Source organism: Metarhizium acridum, assembly GCF_019434415.1.
Source record: "Metarhizium acridum strain ARSEF 324 chromosome Unknown scaffold_13, whole genome shotgun sequence".
NCBI classification, from domain to species: domain Eukaryota; kingdom Fungi; phylum Ascomycota; class Sordariomycetes; order Hypocreales; family Clavicipitaceae; genus Metarhizium; species Metarhizium acridum.
The window spans coordinates 3,934,359-3,940,756 of record NW_027094016.1 but is presented as its reverse complement, the minus strand read 5'-3'; positions in this window follow the sequence as shown (position 1 = coordinate 3,940,756).

Genomic DNA, 6,398 nt, shown 5'->3' with positions numbered 1-6,398 from the left:
TTTATCTAATATATATTTAATAAAATTCATATAAATTATTTTATATATAATTATATATGTTTTTTAATTTAATTAATATATATTATTTATATTAAAGTAAAATTATATATATTATTAATTTATATATTATAAAGTATTTTATAAGCTTAAATATATATTTAATATAATTAATTCTATATATATAAAGATTAATATAAATATTAAAAACTTTATTCTTAAGTTTTTTTTATTCTATATATTAAAACTATTATAACTTTATGAAAAAAAGGACTTTAAAAACAAGAGTAGTATCATTTTAAAGCTTATAATCTTAGCTATCTAAAAATATTAACCCCACTTAATTTCACCCATTAATTATAAAGATAATAGCCGTGGTATTTAATAGGGTAAGTTAACTAGGGTAAAACGCCATAGCGTTTTACCCCACTTTAATAAAAAACGCCACAATTTCTATTTCCTAAAATCTCTACGAATACTTAACTAAAATTTATAAACTTATAACTAATTAATAGCCCTTAAAAAGCCCTTTAATTTAATACTAATTGCATAATTATAAGTTTAATATTCTAGGAGTTATATTCGGTTAAAGTTTTAAGATACAAAGATTTCCTATAAGCTACATATGCATGTTTTAAGTGATAAAACAGCATATTGTCACACAATATAACGCCTTTAATACATTATAAGCACACCGGCCTTTTCAACTGTTTCACTATAGTTGCATTTTCTCGTAAAACTATTCTATTGTTTTCCACACGAATATGCATGTTTAAGGGGTAAATTAAGCATCAAAAAAATGCCTAAATTCTAAGGTTTCTAAAACCGTTTGTATTATAAATTTATTCTATATATTGACTGTGTTCTCCCGCTTTAAAGTTTAGAACCTTTCTTTTCTACATTAATCTTCTTACCCTTATAACTCTACGAATACTTAACTTTTATCTAAAATTTTCTTATTATTAGATAGCCTTAAATTTAGGCTATCTTATAAAAACTTTTTATTATTTAAAACCTACCTTTATAATGGATTAAAATCCTCTTGGAATTACACCTCTTATTATTACAGATAATTCAAGCTTTTCTCAGTAAACTTCAACTAAAAAAGACTATATAAATGATAAAAGCTATCAATTTCGCACAAAGTCATATATTATTTAACATAACCTTTTTTCTTATGAGGTTTCAGCAGTTAATTTAGAAAAACCACGAGAAATCACCTTTTTTTGCAGCCAGCCAAGCTGTAACTTTACTTTTACCTGCCTAGCTAGCCGTTTTTAGTCCTCTAATGGTTTAGCACATTATAGGAAAAAACATCCTACTATTGCAGTATTAAAAGCCGAAGAAAACGATAAAATAACTAGTAAGTTACTTCTTTTATTATTTTATATCTTATTATATTATTAATTTATATATTTATAATATTATAAATTTATAATTTACTAATATACTTATAAATAGTCCCTGCTACTACAGAATCACCTTTAATTTCCGACTTTTCAACCGAATCTAGCTTTTCTAGCTTTTTAAGAAGCAATAAAAGACCTAGAAATAATACTATTACTAGTAGTAGTAATGGATTTTCTAAGGATACTACTCTTATATTAGCTCTTAAATTTATGCTTTAAAATAACCTATCTTTTGCTACTATAACTAGTGAAAGCTTTAAAAAGCTTTTAAGTTATTATTATAAGTAAGTTTATATTATTATATTAATATATAACTTAAATATAATATATTATACTAATATTAAGTTATTTTAGTTATGATATTAGCTTTTTTCATTATAAAGGCCTTATAACTCACATGAAAATATTACATTCTAATATGAAAAAGAATATAATAAATAAAATTCAAAATCAAGTTAATAAAATGGGTTTTATATCTATTCAACTTGATATTTGGACTTCTATTAATTCTAAATTATATTTAGGGGTTATAGCTAATTGGTTAAACCCCCAATTTGACTTAGAATATTATTTAATTGGTAAGTATTCTTATATTTATATTATTATTATTATTATTATTATTATTATTATTATAATTTAAAAGCTAATTATATATTAAGGATTTGAATATTTACCTACTAGCCATACCGGCCATTTAATTAATTCAATTTTCAATGAATTATTAACTGAATATAATATAAACCCTAAAAAAATTACAAGGTTAGTAGTTTATAATTATATATAAAATAATATTAATTTACTAACTTTTTAATTATAGCTTTACTAGAGATAACGGTTCTAATAATAACACCTTTTTATCTTCTTTTTTAAACTTATATTCTAAAAGGCATAAAAAGCCTTTAGATATTCGATGTACAGCCCATATTTTAAATATAGTGGCTAAAGATATAATATCTATATTTATTAACGAAACAACAAATACCGAAAATATCAAAGATTATATAAATAGCGAATTTTTACATTATTCTACCGAAGAATTTAACGATTTATCTGCTGAAAAAAGAACAAAATTTAATAATTTATATCCAGGTATTTATTATAACTTATATTACTTATTTTAAGTTATTTTATATAATTTAAGCTAATTATAAAATAGGAATTATTAGAAAAGTTAAAAGAATAGCTATTCTTATTAAAAATAACTAATAACTTTATTTACAATGGTTAGAAGCTTTAAAAGAAGCTAAAGATAAAGGATTTATTACTAGAAATAGTAATCTTACAAAAATACTATTAGGTAAGTTATTAATTCTATATTATAAATATTATTTAAAGCTTTAAAAGCTTATAAATATTATTTCAAGCTTTTAAAGCTTATAAATATTATTATTAATATTAATAAGTTATAATAAGTATTAATAACTAACTTTACTTATATTAGCAAACGCAATAAGATGGAATTCAACCTATAAAATGCTTCACACAGCTATTTTATTAGCAGAACCTATTAAAATATTACAAAAAAAACGAATTTAGCAGCTTTTAAAGATGCTAGCTTAACTACGCAAGAATAGGCTGATTTAAATACTTTAACAAGTATTTTAGAGATTTTTAATCAGCCTACAACATAATTACAAAGCCAATCTTATAATACTATAAGTTTAGTATGTTTTTTTCTAATAAGAATTTATACTTTACTTCAAGATATATTAAAAGATCAAAAAAGTTGGCTTAAAAATGTAAGTTCTATAATTTTATAATTTTATTTTAAATTACTAATTATTTTATAGTTAAATACTTATAATCTATTAGCTAAGGTCTTTATTTCAGCTTTAGAAAAAGGCTTATATAAATTAAATTACTATTTTCCTAAGGATATTAATAGTAATTATAATTTTTGAAAGCCTTATTTATTTGCTGCTATATTAGACCCTAGACTTAATTTACAATCAATTAAAAATCAATTAAGTATTAATTCTAATACTATTAATCAACTATTAAAAGACTTAAAAGCCGAATATAAAGAGTAAGTTATAATTTATTATATATAATATAAATTTTAAATTTCTTAATAACTAATTATATAATAGAACCTATTACGAATATATAAAAGACCCTAAAAATAAAGCAATTCCTTATATAGAATTAGAAGAAATTTCTTCTAATTCTAAAAAATCAACTAAAAATACAAATAATACTCGAATCGAAGTTAATTTACGGAAAATTTTGAAAACAGTCAAGATGGTGTCACATTGGGAACTGCTGGCTGCCAATGACTTGCTGAGTTTCCTGGAAATCCTGCAGGCGGCAAGAGGGGGGGATGGGAGGGCCATGTTTATTTCTTAGGAAGTAAGTTAAGTTAAATGCTATAGAGTAGCTTTTTAAGTAGTATTATAATAAGGCTATTAAGAGTATAACTCTTAATAGTAAAACTATTACTTAAATTAATTAATAGAGATCTAGATTATTTAACTATAGGAATACCTCCTCCTTAAGTATTCGTTTATCTCTCTATTATAGACCTGGATTATTTGGATTACCTAATAATCCTAATAATCCCGTCTCGTTAGATTATCTATATAATTTAATGAGCTATTACGTGACTTAATGTCCTTGTTAGTTAGCAGCTGTGCCTACCCTTGCTAGTACGGCCCAGCTTCCCGCGTCTCGTGCAGTGACGTTCGTAACAAATACCTATAAATGTATTATAAGGCTATAAAATATTTAATATTATAAATAAATGCTTATATAAGCATATTATATATTAAAATAAAGCTAAAAATCACGTGATTTTAAATCTTTAAAAATTAACCTTAGAATGTGGATATTAAGCGAGATATTAAGCTTTAAAGTTATGTCTTAAAATAAAAAGTAAGTAAAGCGGGGCGAATTTTCAATTGCTTATAACTTTTTAATATGGTAACTTATAATAGTAAAAAGTGGGACATTTTAAAGAGCTAATTTAGCTCTTTTAAATGATATAAAATTTTTCCTTATAACCCTTATAATTAGCCTTATAATTCTAATTTAAAAAACAAAGGTCTTTTTTACTTATAATACATTTATAAGTATTTTAGTAATGTAATGTAATGTATTTAAATACAATACACGAAAATATAATACAATACAAAATATAATACACAATACACTTGTATTTACTATATCCGTAAGAGCTCTGGTTATATACCTAAAATTCTAATAAAATTAAGTGTAATAATAAGCCTATTATCTTTACTAATTATAATAGGTATTCTTAATATAATTAAGAATGCCTTCTTATTATAAACTATATATTATGTGGCGGCATTTGCGCTTATAAGTCGGAGGAAGTTAAATAGTGCATTTAATCGTAGCCACGTTATTAGTATAAGAGGATAGGCACACGTATTAGTCTTTAATTTAATAAGTTTCGCCTTTATAATTAGTTTTATAAGGTCTTTTATTAATGTTTTACTAAGTCTTTTAATCGGCCTTATATAAGCCCACGCTACGCAGCTAAATCGTCTAAGTTATCTAAGTACTCGTTCGCACTTATAGTAGGCTATAGCCTAAAATACGTGCGATTAGGATTACTAGTATTTTAAAAGCATTTAATCACTTCGTTTAGATTAATTTACTGCTTATTTAGGGACCTTATTATTCTTAAGAAGTGAGTTACGGGAATTAGAAAGTGACTAGATCGCGATACCGCGTATAGAGTCACAGGTGTGTGTGTGTGTCGCGTTTAGGCTAATAAAATATATTCTTTATTTAATTCTAGATAAAATTAAATTCTTTAATTTCTTATACGTAAATAAGTAATTTAACTATTAAAATAAGGCTATTTAAGCATTTATTAAACGCCTTAACTTTCGGGTTATTATTATTATTATTATCGTTAAAAGGCTTTTAATAGAAGAGAATTTTAGCCTTTATATTTAATAATATATACTAAATATATATTTATTATTATATCTTAGAGAAAATAACTTATAGAGCGTTTTTAAGTGCTTTATTAAAGTTAGTTATAATAACTTTAAGCGCTTTAATTTCATGTTAATTTTAAATTTAATTAAAGGCTAGTAAAATCTATTAAAAGGCAAGTTTATTCTCTTTTATAATAAGGGTAAATATAACGTTTACGCTAGAGTTTTAGTTTATTATAGTAATTACCTAAAATAGGTGTAATTTATAATAGTTAGTCTTATAAGTATTATTTATGTAAAGAACTTAAGGGAAAACTTTCTATTTATTAATATAAGACTTATAAGTTTAAATAATTAATTTTAAATAACTCTTATTATTATATTTAATAACGTGTAATAAATTTTACTCTTTAAGTAGCTTTATAACCTATTATATTAAAGAAAATCTATTAAGCTTTTTCGTATAAGCTTTTATAACTTAATTATAAAGGTCTTTATAGTAAAAATAAACCTTTAACTCTTTCTTTTTTATTATATTATAAATAATATTACTTATCTTATAAATTAAAAGAGCTTAATATTTTATAAGGTTTATAAGATACTCTTTTTAATTAACTATAAACCTTTAATATATTAGCTTAATTAATAGGTTAAGAAATTAATTATAATTATACTAATAATATATAACTTTATAGGTTTAAACCTAATTTATATTTATTATAGTAATTATTAGCTAAAGCTTAAACTTATAGTTATTCTTTTTAATAGTAGCTTATTAAATTTCGCTCGCTTTAAATAGCCTTTTAAGGCTATAATAATATAAAAAGCTATTATAATAAGGCTATTACTTTCTATTAACTTTAATAAACTTAATTATAAAGCTTTTAATAAAGGTAATATTATTTATCTTACCTTAAGCTTATAAATTATTAAAAAGTTAATTAAAGTTATTATAAGCTCTTAATAGTAATATTTTAGGAATTAAGCGGCTAAAATCTTTATTATTAGGTAGCTTAATAACCTCTTTAATATTAAAGGCTTTAAAGGTAAAAGGGTTATTAAAAAAGGGTTTAAGCTATACTTTAAG